A 14,818-nucleotide genomic window follows, 5' to 3' on the forward strand; every position below is an offset into this window, starting at 1 on the left:
GTAAACTGGCTCTCCTTTATTGACACATTCAAAGAATTTTGAGTGATTAGCAAGAAACCATTTTCCTTTGCAGAATTTGTGCTGGTTAGACCCTATCGTGTCATGATTTTGCAGGTGTTTTGTTATTATGCTTTTAATTGTCATTTCAACCAATTTGTCTGCTACAGAAATAAGGCTGATAATTCCCCTATATAACCCCTATAGACTTTTTAAAAATCTAGATGCAACCTTTTCTGCCCTCCAATCCTCTGGAACAGTAGCTGTTCTTAATGAGATTGCATATTTTTGTTAGCAGTTTAGTCATTTCATGCTTAAGCTCCTTCTGAACTCCAGATGTACCATCTGGGCCTCATGACTGATTGCATTATAAATTACCAGTATGTTCCAGCACCTCTTCTACCTCAGCTTTATTATCAGTAAAAAAGAAAATCTGAGGTAGATATCAACACAATGTCCTCTGAGGTGAAGACTGATGCAAAGAAATAATTTAGCTTCTCAGCAATATTCCTATCTTCTTAATTGCTTTCTTTAACCATTGGTGATCTAACGGACCCAGTGATTCTTTTGTAAGCATCCTATTTCTTGTTTAGGTATGTCTACACTTCAAGCTCGGGTGTGATTCACAGCTCGAGGAGACATACTCATGCTAACTCTCATTGAACTAGTGAACTAAAAATAGAATGTAGCTGTGGAGGCATGAGCAGCAGAACAGGCTAGCAGCCCTGAATAGGTATGTAGGATCTCAGTTAGGTATGTGTGACACTCTGCCCCATATTCATCATAGTGGTATGATTATAACATAATTACAATGCATCTTGTGCAAAATGTGTCATGTGAGGTGTTTATGAAAAAGTTATGATTTGCCAAATAAAATTATCCTATTTGTATGAATGTATCATTTTGGTATCTGGAGTTATGAATATTGATTATGTATTTGTATTTCAAATGTGTTTACTCCTGGATAACACCCAAAGGTTCATTTGCATGCAGGCTAGCGAGCACATCATGAATGGCCTATTCAAGCGGAATGGCCCATCAGCAAAGACAAGGGTCCTGGAAAGGGCTCGTATTCACCTGGGCACATTTCAGCCAGCCTGTAAATAATGCATCCGATGAAGTGAGCTGTAGCTCACAAAAGCTTATGCTCAAATAAATTGGTTAGTCTCTAAGGTGCCACAAGTACTCCTTTTCTTTTTGCAAATACAGACTAACATGGTGGCTACTCTGAAACCTGTAAATAATGGCTACTATGACTCAGGGAGCATGCAAGGTCATGTGACCAGACCACATGCTACTGAACTCCATTTTGGTACCTATATTTTTCCACAAACTGGGCTGGGAACCTGCGTTGGAACAAAGGGGTTTCCACCATATGGAGAAACTATATAAGTTGGGGTGTGACATCATGACTTGTCTTCACTCCCCCACAACTCAACACTTCAAAGAGCCTCTGGAAGACAAAAGGACTTTGAACGGGGGGAGGGGAACCCAAGCTGCAAAGCAGAGGCAGCTTGTGCCTCAAGCATCTGTAAGCCTGCTTGTATCATCAGTCAGGGTGAGATACTGCTGATTCAAATCCTATCTAGTGTGTGTAAGTCTTAGATGGTGGTTTTGTTTAATTTCCTAAGTAACCTGCTTTGCTATCACATATAATCTATCATTCTGTAGCTAATAAACTTGTTTTATGTTTTAATTTAACCGGTGTGTTTTTAAGTGAAGCGTCACGGAATCTTGGCTCTGTTAGCAAGGGCTGTTGCATATGTTTCCCACATCAAGGGGGAAGCAGACTAATTCAATGAGCTTGCATGAAGTGAAAGACAGTATAATTCTGGGTTTATACTCCAGTAGGGATGCAAGGCTGGGGAGCTCGGAAATTGGCTGGTGCTTTCATTGTTGGCCCGTGAGTGGCTTAGGTAAAGCACTCGAGTGGCTCAGTTGGGTGTGCAGCACCACCTGCTGTAGTGTTGGGCGATAAGAGGGCCCGGGGGGCTGGTTGGCTGGGTATCACCAGCGGAGCAGTGTGGGAGGCCAACCCAGCTGAATGGTTCCAATGGCTTCCAGGCTGCACCTGGGGTGATGTGGGGGGAGGAGGGGGAGGGGAAGTACATCTTGTGACAGTATGTAGTTGGGTTGACTAGCTTCTCTTGCAGCTTGTGCTGTCATGGCTACATTCTACATTAGCAGACTAGTCCAATGAGAGCTAGCACAAGTATATTGCCTCGAGCTGGGAACAGCCCTCCCTCCCTCCTTCCCTCCCCAAGCTCGAAGTATAGACATGCCCAAAGACTCTCTCATAATTTTTCTTCCCACTTTTAACTATTTGCTCTTCAAAATCCAATTTGGCCTTTCTAATTTCTCTCTTACACATTACCTGTTTCAATTATTGCTCCTGTTCACTGACTTTACCAGGGTCAGATTTCCAAATTTAGAAGGACTTTTTCCCCTCTCAGATAGCCTTGCCATTTAGCCATATTATAGGTTTTCTCTTTGCTTTCCTGGTTCTCTTTAGCTCAGTGGTACATATGCCTTCTGAGACTATTAATGCTTTTTTAAGGAGTATCCATGCCACCTCTAAGGATTTTACCTCTTTTGTTTTTAACTTTAGGGCCTTTTTGGCTAACCTCATTTTATTGTAATCTCTCTTTCTCTGCCCCTTGGATGTGGAACCTAATTATATTGTGGTCACTATTACTTAATGGCTCAGTTACTGTCACTTCTTGAATTATCCCCTGTGTGTTGCTGAAAACTTAATAAAGATTAGCTTCTCTTCTTGTGTGCGCTAGCTGCTGTCCCAAGCAACAATCATTTTGGTGTTGAGAAATTATTTCACTAATGTTTGTCCCATTTGACCTGTTTATATGCAGGTAGTTGGAGTCTCCCATCGTTATAATTTTGTTAGATTTTGCAGCCTTTTTGGTCTCTCCCACCACTGTACACTCAATTTCATTTCCTTGCTCAGGAGACCAGTAGCATAGCCCCACTAATATATTTACATTCTTACAGTTGGGATTTGTATCTATATAGATTCAACCGTGTCATCCTTTCCACTCAGAATTTTTATCTCACTAGAATCTCTGGAATCCTTTAGGTCGAGAGATAGTATCCCATCTCTTCACCCAAGTCTGTCACTGCACACTGAGCACTGCGAGACTTTTTTCACTGAGCTATCCAAAGGGACTCCTAAGTCTTTTTCATCAGAGAATCCCACATAGTCAGTTTTAATCAGTGTATGCTGGAAGTTTAGACTACTTAGTACACATTGGCATATCTCACACTTATCCAAGTTGGAGTTCATCTGCCATCAAGCTGCCCAGTCCTCCCATGTGTTTATGCCCATCTGGAATATCTCATAATCCTCTGTGTTTTTCACTAGCCAAAGATCATAAGCCAACTTCGACCAACTCATCACCCACTTCCTCCTCCAAATAGCTAATAATCTATTTGAAAATATTAATCTCAATTGCAACTCTGGGGCACTATTAAACTCTCAAGAACATGTCTCAGTATGACTTTGGGTATGTCTACACTACACCTGGAGGTGTGATTGCAACACATGTACATACCCACACTAGCTTTAATCTAGTTAGGATGGCTAACGTCCAGTGAAGTTTGAGCTAGCAATGTGAATACGTATTCAGGGCTCCTGGAAGATTTGTACAGCCTGTGCAGAGGTCTATGCTGAGATGTGTTCACTTCTATTTTATAGCCCTTCTACCTCAATTAAAGCTAGTGTGTGTATACCTACCCAAGCTGCAACCACACCTCTGACCACACTGTAGAAATACCCTTTGTTTCTTATGGCTTTACAAGTTTTTAACCTACAGAAAGACATTCTCCCTCCCTCACACACACACAAAGATTTCTTATACTTTTAAATATTTTTTTAAGACATGAGAAGTAATTCTTCTGCTCTACTCCATGCTGATTAGGCCTCAACTGGAGTATTGTGTACAGTTCTGGGCACCACATTTCAGGAAAGATGTGTATTGGACCAGAAGAGAAAAGCTTCCTGAGACTGGCAAAACCAACCACTATCCAGTCAGAAGCAGAGCTCTTTCCATCAGCTCAAAGCTGAAGTTCAAAGGAGGATTGGAAAAATCAAAAACAAATGGTGGGAGGACAAAGCAAAATAAATCCAAACATTCGCTGACAGACATGATATGCAGATATGAGACAAAGACCCTATATGGACCAAGCTCATGTGGCCTCACACCTCTGAGATTTGAAGACCCTTCTTAAAGATAACAAATCCATCAAAAAGTGCTGGAAGGAACACTACCAAAAGCTTCTAAATCGAGAACATACAGTGACCGATGACACCATCGACTCTGTTAGAGAATGAACAGGCTGATCCAGAGGCGGATTGAGTAAACAGGCTTTTTTATTGCGGTACTTGTACCCCTCGACTTGTTTCCCAACCCTGTCTTCCAACACCACCTGCAATTCTTGAGTAAGCACTGAATTAGTTACAGCACACTCTTTTTATCTAAGTTAGTATGCAAATACCTACATTTACTACAACACCCCCAAAACCCTTACTGAGTAATATGACTGCCCATATAATGAATATTAATAGCTATATACTGAATATAATTATACCAGCCCCTGTTTACAGCATTAAGCATATTATACAGACATTTTTACCTTGAAGATAGATTTCTGTGCAGTAATTGTAGTCACAAGCCCCCTTAATCAGCAGTTCTCAGGTTAGGGAGGAAGGGGCCGTGACCCCAAGCTCATTTACGTAGCTGGGAAAGGAAGGGAGGGGGGAGATAACACTGCTTTACACAAAGAGTATCCTTTAGATCCCCACATTCCTTATGCAGCTGCAACACTTATCAATCCTTAACAAGCAGAAGGGAAGGGAGAGGGATATTACAAAACAAGGCTGTGTACTGGCACCCACCCTTTTCTCCATTTTCTTAGCAGCTATGAAAACACTAACCCAAGACCGTCTACCACAGGGCACTGACATCCAATATCAAATTGATGGCAACCCCTTCAGCCTTTCTCGTCCCCGTGCCAGAACTAAAGTAATATCAGCAACTATAACTGAACTCCAGTACGCAGATGATTGTGCTCTAGTTGCACTCTCTGAGGAGGATCTTCAAACAGCCCTTACTTGCTTCTCTGAAGCTTACAAAAGTCTAGGGCTAACTGAACATTGGCAAAACAAAAGTTCTCCACCAGCCAGTCCCCGGTCAATCATCAGACCCAGCAAGGAAGATCTATATCAACAAAGAAGAACTGGAAAATATAGAATACTTTGCCTATCTTGGCAGCCATCTCTCACACAGGGCAGACATAGACGTTGAGATTCAGCACAGAATTCATTGTGCCAGCTTTGCCTTTGGCAGACTGTCTCACCGGGTGTTCAACAATCACAACATCAGAACACATACTAAACTTTTATTTTATAAAGCGGTGGTAATCCCAACTCTCCTCTATGGCTGTGAGACTTGGGTGACCTACAGAAAACACCTGAAAAACCTGGAATGCCAGCTCCAGCACTTTATTTGGAAAATCCTCAACATAAAGTGGGAGGATCATTGCACTAATGTCAGTGACCTCACAGAAGCCAACATCTTCAGTGCTGAGGCCCCGATTATCCAGCACCAGCTGAGGTGGAGCAGGCTTTGTGTGCGCATGCCTGATGTATGCTTACCAAAACAACTGCGGTATGCCCAACTCACCAAAGGAGAAAGGAAATGAGGAGGCCAAAGGAAATGCTTGAAAGACAACCTAAAGATAAACATCAAGAATTGTGGCATCGACACGGCACACTGGGAGACAGCAGCCTAGGGTAGGGATAATTGGCAAAGACTTGTCACAGAGGGAACATCCACTTTTGAGGAAAATCACCTTTCCCTGGTCACCGAAAAATGCCAGAAAAGAAAGTAAAGACAACGGTCATGCAGCAATTGCAGCCCAACCCTGTCTTCCAACACCACCTGCAATATCTGCCAACAAGCCTCAAGAACTGAACTGTTCAGTCACCAAAGGACCCATGAAAAATAAAACCTGTGAGAGAGTTCATTCTCGACCTTGAGGGATTGCCAGTGATGATAGCAGTAGTGTGCAATGGCACCTTCTTTACTGCTAACTCTCTTTCCCTCTCACCTGCACTAAAGAGCTGCCCTCTTATAGAGACATTTTCCCCCAGCATTCTTTTAGGTGAGATGAATTAGAGGTAGCTGGCCTTTTAAATTTGGCAGTAGCTGCAGCCCTAATATCGCAATTTTACAACTGGCTGCTGCTAATTGCCTTTCTTTTTGCTTCACACTTGTTATATTTTCCCTTTCTTATTTTTAAGGAGTTGGCTTATTCTCCTATGAAACATATGAGAGTTTGTGAACCAGTTTGAGGTCTTTGGGAGTTTCTATATAAGTGTCAGAGAAATCACCACTTCCTGGTTTTAGCTGGATTGGAAATACCAAGGAAATAGCCTCTCATGGTATTTCCATTGGTGTCAGTCAAAACTAGGACATGGAGGGAGACACAATTAAAAATAAAAATTACATGAAAGTTAACTACATGTTAATACATCTCAGAAAAGGTTTCAGTTTTGAGTCAATATTTGGATATTCTCTTGTCTTAAAGACTCGTGTATGCACATTTCAAAGGAATATATTTCACCTGATATAATGATTAATTATAGATCTTATAGATCCATAAGTGTCAATATTTGGCATTCCAGTCTAGTGCAGGGCCAGTGCTCCGCAATCTGACTCTACAGTCTTCTGCCATTTATAGGCTTCGTACCTTAACTTCTGCATAGATTTTCATTTAATTAAACCAAAGCCTTTGTAATAGTCAGTGCATCATGCCTTTCCCTTTTAAACCAAATTCATTCAGTTACCACTCTAACCCACCTGCCCTTATATCTTCAGGAGAGTCACTTTGTTCAGTGCCACTTATTCATTTCAATGCTCAACTTGATCTTTCTGACTTTCTGCTTAGCTCCCTCACCTAGTCATTTTTTATTCTTTTTCTTTGCAATTTCACTTTCCAGTCATGCATTGCTTCTGTAACACCTTCATCTCCTGTTAAAGTAAGTCATGTAATTGGTGTTCATGTCATAGTAGCCAGAAGGTCACATTGTCTGAATACTTTTCATTGAGGGCAGAATTAGATCTTGCTTTTTATTTACTACTTCTAAGCTTTAAAAAGATACTTGAACTAACATTCTTGTGTTAACTATTTTCATTTCATGATGTTACTTATTCTTCTTTGTCTTGAATAGATCAATGTATCTGTTTAGCCAACTAGCTTGCGATCAATAATAGTTTATATCACAGCATATTATATGGATGCAAATAGAATGTATTTGTACAACATAAAACAAGCACCACTCCAATAATGTTTATTAACTCAACACCTGTGTATGTCAATACAACAAAAGTATCGTATCTCATGATATTGCTGTTGCTCAGCCCATGTTCAAAGATACTCAAAATGTTATGACATCTCTAGTACTTGTATTATTAAATTGTGGGGTGGGAAAAGGGAGAAAGAAGGAAAGGAAATTAGGAAAACGCATCTGATATTTGTTGCTTTACGGACATTAAAACGTTTTTAAGATCATGTAGTGAATTTTTTTTCTGCTTCTCATTAGTATTTCTCAATTTTCTTTCTAACAGCTAACTATGACACAAATCCTGATGTCTCTACTCAGGCAAACTCCAGTTCGCTCAGTAAACACTGAATACAGACCTTGGCCTTTACAACAAGTAGCCATTGGAAGTAGCAATGATATGTTGCACTTCTATAATACCTTCCATCCAAAGATCTCAAAGTAAACTTAAATGAATTAAGCTTCACAATACTTGTGATCTAGGTCATTTTGAAAAAAAAAAAACCCTGGGAAACAGTCACAGTGAAACTGAGTGTTGGGATTCCTCAAAGACCGCTTCCACTAGGCTTTTCCAAAACATCTCACCCAGTTCTGGGAGAACATGTTATCTAGTTCTCTAAAATCCAAGAAATCATTCAACTCTGGACTCCTCGCTGAGGCTTCTTTATTGGCATACAATCAAACTACACCGAGTTGACTGAGCTCAAACATATTGGGTAGGTACAGAGCATACCACACATCTAAAGTACAAAATCATTAATCAGATTATATACACATTCTAAAACAAACTGCTGCATGCACCTTCCATTCCACATCGTATTATGCACTCTGTGACTAGTTCATTGATTTCTGTAGACAATCCCCATTTAGATCATGAACTGTTCATACACTGCACTTCATGGTAGGCCACAGCTATCACACATTGCTTACTGTTCTACTATCTCTTTTCTACTGGCTATTTATTTTACATATTTACAAGGCTACTGTAAATTCATGCCTTGTTCATTTTTTCATTCCTTTCCCAGAATAGACCTAAGTGAATTGGCTAAGGTCACACAGCAGTTTTGGGCCAGGGTCAGGAACAGAATCCAGATTTCCTTTCTCTCAGTCCTGCATTTCAATCACTAGTCCAAGCTTCCTCACTTAAGAAAGCATGGGCCAGTTTTTTCAACAATGGATATACAGCAATTGAATGGGCAAACTGGGTACTGAGACCCACTCATACACCTAAGTGGCCATTTTGCAAATAAAATATCCCATTTTTGCCCACATATGCATCTTTTTTAAAATGTGGCCCTGCATATGCATGTAAAAGTGTCTTAATATGTGCTCATATATATAAATATCTCTCTAAAATGGTTGCTCAGATATTCTTATGAAGCTATGGTTAAACATTTTGTGCGACAGGTGTTTTCAGTTATTACAGTGTGTGCTAAACTCACTTGAGCACTGTGGGTCTGTGTAAGGTGTTTGCTTCTGTCTCCCCATCCATCTGGGAGGGAGGCCATGCCCCATCACTACAAGTCCTCTGGAAGAGCATAGTTCAGGGGGAATTAGCATAAGGGTCTCTGCCACTCGGCGGGATAACACAGTACCGGTCCTAAGAGCCTCGGTTCTCTGACCAGACAGGGCACTAAACAGTTAGGGGGCTCTAGACTATAGTCAGGGTACAGCAGCAGTGTCCATAAGCCCTGGCCCTCCAGCAAGGCACCAAGCAATTAGGAGGCTCTGGCCAGTATTTAGGGCAGAGCAATAATGAGTCTCTAAGCCCAGGCTCTCAAACAGTGTGGGGGACAGCAAACTGTCAGGGGTCCTAGCTCTGGCAGATCACTGACAAATGCAGGCCTCTTGGCCTGTGATGGGGAGGCTGCCACCCCAGGGGTGGAGTGGCCAGGCAGGGGTACGCAGGCCCACCCAACTCCACTGCATCCTAGCCCAGGGCCCTTACAGTGGCAGAGTGGTCTGATAAAAGATAAATCTAAGTCTTGCCAAATGCTTAGGTCAATGGGAACATGAAAGTTCTTAGCACCAGGACATAACAGAAATATGCACGTGTGACTAATATGACTATATTGCAAAAGAGTCTAAATCAAGTAATCATAGCGTCACAGAAACATAGGGAGGGAAGGAACCTCAAAAAGGCATCAAGTCCAGTCCCCTGTGTTGAGTAAGAACCAAATAAATCCAGAAAATCCCTGACAGCTGTTTGTCTAACCTGTCCTTAAAAGCCTCCAATGATGGGGATTCCACAAGCTCCGATGGAATTATTCCAGAGGTTAATTACCCTGTATAGTTAGAAAGTTTTTCCTAATATCTAACTTAAATGTCTTTTGCTGCAGAATAAGTCTACTACTTCTTGTCCTACCTAACAGCCCTTAAAATATTTGATGACTGTTCTCAGGTCTCCCACAGTCTTCTTTTCTCAAAACATAACATCCAGATTTTTTTTAAACCTTCCTCATAGATCAAGTTTTCTACACATTTTTACATTTTCGTTGCTCTCTTCTGGACTCTCACCAGTTTGTCCACATCTTTCCTAAACTGTGGCTCCCAGAACTGGAGACAATACTCCAGCTGAGCCCTCATCAGTGCTGAGTTGAGTGGGACACTTACCTCCCAGGTCTTAAATACAACACTACTGTTAACACACCCCAGAATGACGTTGGACTTTTTAGTGTCTGCATCAATTTGTTGATTCATATTTAAGGACCTACATAATTCATGCTATTGCAGAAACTGCAGATCCCATAATATTAGGCTTCCCCCACCATTTTAACAGCGGGAGCTATGCCATGTGAAGGGCTGACAGTGGGCGGCTGACAGTGGGACCCCCGCTCTCAGCACCGGGTGGCTGACTGGAAAATTGTGGAAAAGTAATAATGTACTTTATTACTGCATATAATAAGGTCTATTATTAATTTTCCACAATTTTCCATGGCTTGTCTGCAACTCAGTCACAATTTTTTGACAATCATCCTGCGATTCAGATAGGGCCTTACTCATATTCACTTTGTGATACACTATAATCTCCAGATCCTTTTCAGCAGTACTACCACCTCACCCGTTATCCCCCATTTTGTAATTGTGAATTTGATTTTTCCTTCCTGAGTGAAGTACTTTGCACTTATCTTTATTGAATTCCCATCTTGTTGAATTCAGACCAATTTTCCAATGCGTCAAGGTCACTTTGAATGCTAATCCTCTCCTCCAAAGTGCTTACAACCCCTTCCAGCTTGATGGCATCTGCAAATGTTATAAGCATACTCTACAGCTGATTAGCCAACTTAATGAAAGTTGATTATCCAACTTATTTTCATTCATGAAAATACTGAAGAGCACCGGACCCAGGACTGACTCCGGTGGGACCCCACTGGTATACCCTCCCAGTTTGAAAGTGAACCATTGATAACTACTCGTTGAGGATGCTCTTTCAATCAGTTATGCATCCACCTTATAGTAATTTCATCTAGACCACATTTTACTAGTTTGCTCATGAGAAAGTTGTGTGGGACCGTGTCAAAAGCCTTATTAAAATCAAGATATTATTAACCGAATGGCTTCCAAGATTTAATTTAGAAAGTAAAGATTTTTGGAAGAAGATGTACATGTGAAAATGAATTTCTAAATCTGGTAAATTTCTTCTTTTGTTTGTTTTTGTTTATTTTATAAGAGATAGACTCTTTCACGGAGATATTTTTCTAAAATTAAAATGATGAAAGCCCAAACTGTTCCTCTAAGATCAGATGTTGCACAATATGCTTCTATCTGAGGCAAATATTTCAGGTTGAAGTACAAATATAAATAATAAGGTGGTGGTTATTATAATGGAAATACTGCCTTACATTTAAGTATAGTAGGAACAGAAACTACTCACAGGATCTAGACCATACATGAATAGGAGCTGGATCCTTTTAACTTACAGTGACAAAACTATTCTCTGGGCTTCAAGCAGAGTGCCAAATGAATTGCCTGAAGTTAAGAATGGCAGTGAACATGGCTGCTCACCAGTTTGGGAAAAGAAGAATGCCTGCTGTATAAGCAAAGTTTTAACCCATGCTACACTGGTAAGCAGGGTGGAGGATCATTCTAGAAATGTGTGACTATTTGGCAGATACGTAGGGCATAAAGAATGAAACTGGGATACCTATTATTCAAATATAGATATGTGAAGTTTGGTACTGAAATCTGTATTCAGGAATAAATATTTATTGTGATTTAGGTCCCTACATTCATAAAACTTCTTGGTTCCTGAACCCACTGAGCAATAGATTTTGTGTCAAAACGAGACTGGTAATAGGCAAAGCTCAAAAGGGTTGGTTCAGATAAACATCCAGAATCTGAGGTGCTTATTTAAATATCTTTGGTAGGAAATTGGGCTAGAATTCTTACAAGACTTGGCTCTTGTGAGATTTCCAGTAATTCCTAGTTTCAGCCTGGCTTGGAATATACTGGAATGCTGTTATAACAATTGATTTAGGAAATCTCTGTTTTGATCATGAGATCTGTTTGGTCACTACACCAAGATCCATAAAATAAAACAGTGGACTTGCTATGTTCTATGGCCTGGGTTACTCAGGAGGTTAGATTACATCAGTGGTTATCAAACTTTTTTTCTGGGGACCCCGTTGAAGGAAATTGTTGATGCCTGCGACCCAGCAGAGCTGGGGATAAGGGGTTTGTGGGGTGGGAGGGGCTCTGGGCTGGGATGGATAAGGGGTTGGGGTGTGGGGGTGAGGGCTGTGGGATGGGGCTGGGAATGAGGGGTTCAGGGGGTGGGAGGGGGTCAGGGCTCTGGGCTGGGGCTGAGGGGTTTGGGGTGCAAGATGGGCTCTGGGTTTAGGGGGGTCAGGGCTGGGGCAGGGAGTTGGGGTATGGGAGGGGGGTCAGGGCTCTGGACTGGGGGTTCAGGCTCTGGGGTGCGGCCGGGGATGAGGGGTTTGGGGTGCAGGAAGGGGTTATAGGTTTGGGGGGGCTCAGGGCTGGGGCAGGGGATTGCGGTCCAGTTTTGGGGCATGGACTTACCTCCGGCGGCTCCAGGTCAGCAATGCAGCTGGGGTGCACTGCGGGTCACACTGCACCCTGGAAACAGCCAGCAGCAGGTCTGGCTCCAAGGCAGAGGCACGCAAACATCTCTGCACGACTTGCGCCCGGAGACACCGCCCCCCTCCCAGTTCCCATTGGCCGGTTGCCTGCCAATGGGAGTGCAGAGCCGGTGCTCAGGGTGAGGGCAGCACATGGAGCCCCGTGGCCCCCTGCCTAGAAGCCGGACTCGCTGCTGGCTGCTTCCAGGGAACAGCACGGTGTCGGAAAAGGTAGGCACTAGCCTGCCTTAGCTGGGCAGGACTGACGATGGGAATTTTAACTTCCCAGTCAGCGGTGATGACCAGAGGAAGGTGACCCAGTGCCTTACATGCTGCGACCCAGTAGTGGATCACGACCCACAGTTTGAAAAACACTGGATTCGATTATCACAATGGTCCCTTCTGGCCTTCTAATCTATTAATCTAAATCAGACCCAAGCAAAATTATCATTTTACCTATATTAAGTAAGTATCATCTTACTTAATTATCATTTTACTTACATAGTATTTATGCTAGTTGTAACTCAGTTAACATTAGTGGAGTTACTCCTTATTTACTGGTGTAACTGAAGTCAGGATCACTCTCCAAATCTCTCTCATATAAAGCCAGTGGGCTCTGCTAAACGAGGTCAGACAGCTTATAATTAGCTCTAATTGGCACTTCCACAAGATGTGACATACTTTACTTGCAGCTGAGTGGCAACTCAAAAAGATGTGAAGGTCTTTTCTACCCTTCAGTAAAGAAAAGAAAACTGAAAAAATTACTTTCATTCTCATCCTTAGAACAAAATGCCCATTGATCAGTGTAAATGGGGACAAGCCTATCCGAACCACTGGGAAATGGCTCTTAGAAACTAATTTTTAATTTATATAGCTGATCACTAAATTAAATTTCCCTGCATCATAACAACAGTCTCTCTGGCCTCTAAATACTGAAGAAGTGAGCTGTAGCTCACGAAAGCTTATGCTCTAATAAATTGGTTAGTCTCTAAGGTGCCACAAGTCCTCCTTTCCCTCCAAATGATTCTCACTTAAAATGTAAATTCATATTTCTCCCTTTCTCTGATATAAACTATCAGGTAACAAATGGTGCTGTTTCACCCAGACATGACAGTAAAGGGCTATATCAGCATTTACATAAGAAATATTTTTTAACCTTTTAATTCTTTTCAGATGCTCTGTTCAAGCTCTATTATTCTTAAAGTGGCCAGATGTCCCAGTTCTTCTCGAGAGACAAGGTGGGTGAGGTAATATTTTTATTGCACCAACTTCTGTTAGTGAGAAAGACAAGCTTGTCACATTCTTCAAATATAGCTGCCTAAAGTTTAGTACTGAAATCTGTACTCAAGGATAAATATTTTTTGTGAGTTAGGTCTCTACATCCATCTGTATATCTCTCTCACCAACAGAACTTGGTCCAATAAAAGATATTACTTCACCTGCCTTGTGTTAGAGAGCTTATTCCTTCACTCTTCCACTTCCCTGGTCCTTCTCATGTGAACAGAGAGCAACAATACCCAAAGTCCGAAGGTGCAAACAATTCGATGTTTATTGGGGTGAACTTCCAGCAAGCTTAAATCCAAGTTCCTTTTTCCTTATTTTCGAATCCCAACTTACTTCCTGTTTGCCCCTAATTTATATAGTAATATTCTTAGCTATACCTTAACCAATCATTCTACTGAAATTTAACTAACCAATCCTAACATATTGTAACATGGTTAGCTAACCAATTATATCCCACCACCTTGATTAGTTTACATCCAGCAAAATTAATTATACAGCAGACAGAAACAATCACAGAACCAGACAGAGACCATGTCAATAAACAATAGCAAAGTGGGAACTATAATGACAAAACAATACAGAAATGAGGATTTCACAACTACATCCATAAAGACATAAGGGTTTCCCAGCTGTGTCTGTTGATAAGTGAGTTCTTACCAGACAGAAAACTATCAACCTAAATTTCCTTTTACATCTTCTAGGCTCTTCCCTTTCTCTGGAGGTGATCGATCAGATCACCTTCCGAACAGCCCCATATTGACTAGTTTGGAATGTGAGAATGTGACCGTTCGCTTCCCAGCTTATGGCTGCCTCTGCTGCTTAGCCAAAGGCATTGGCCTAAGAACAGGGCCTCAGACTGTCACAGTCTGTATACCTCTTCTTGTATACCTCTATTGCTAGCTAAATGATAAACATATACCTTTATTCTTAGAGCATAGCCTTTACAAACAGGCCTGAATATCTATATCCTAACACCTTGTCTCTCTAATATACTGGGACTGACATGGTTACAACTACACCAGTTCTACCATCATCCCAAGGAACTTCTCCTGAAAATGCCTCCATTTTTCATTTAATCAAACAGAGGTCTGAGATATTT

The sequence above is a fragment of the Lepidochelys kempii genome, chromosome 2, assembly GCF_965140265.1.
Source record: "Lepidochelys kempii isolate rLepKem1 chromosome 2, rLepKem1.hap2, whole genome shotgun sequence".
NCBI lineage: Eukaryota > Metazoa > Chordata > Testudines > Cheloniidae > Lepidochelys > Lepidochelys kempii.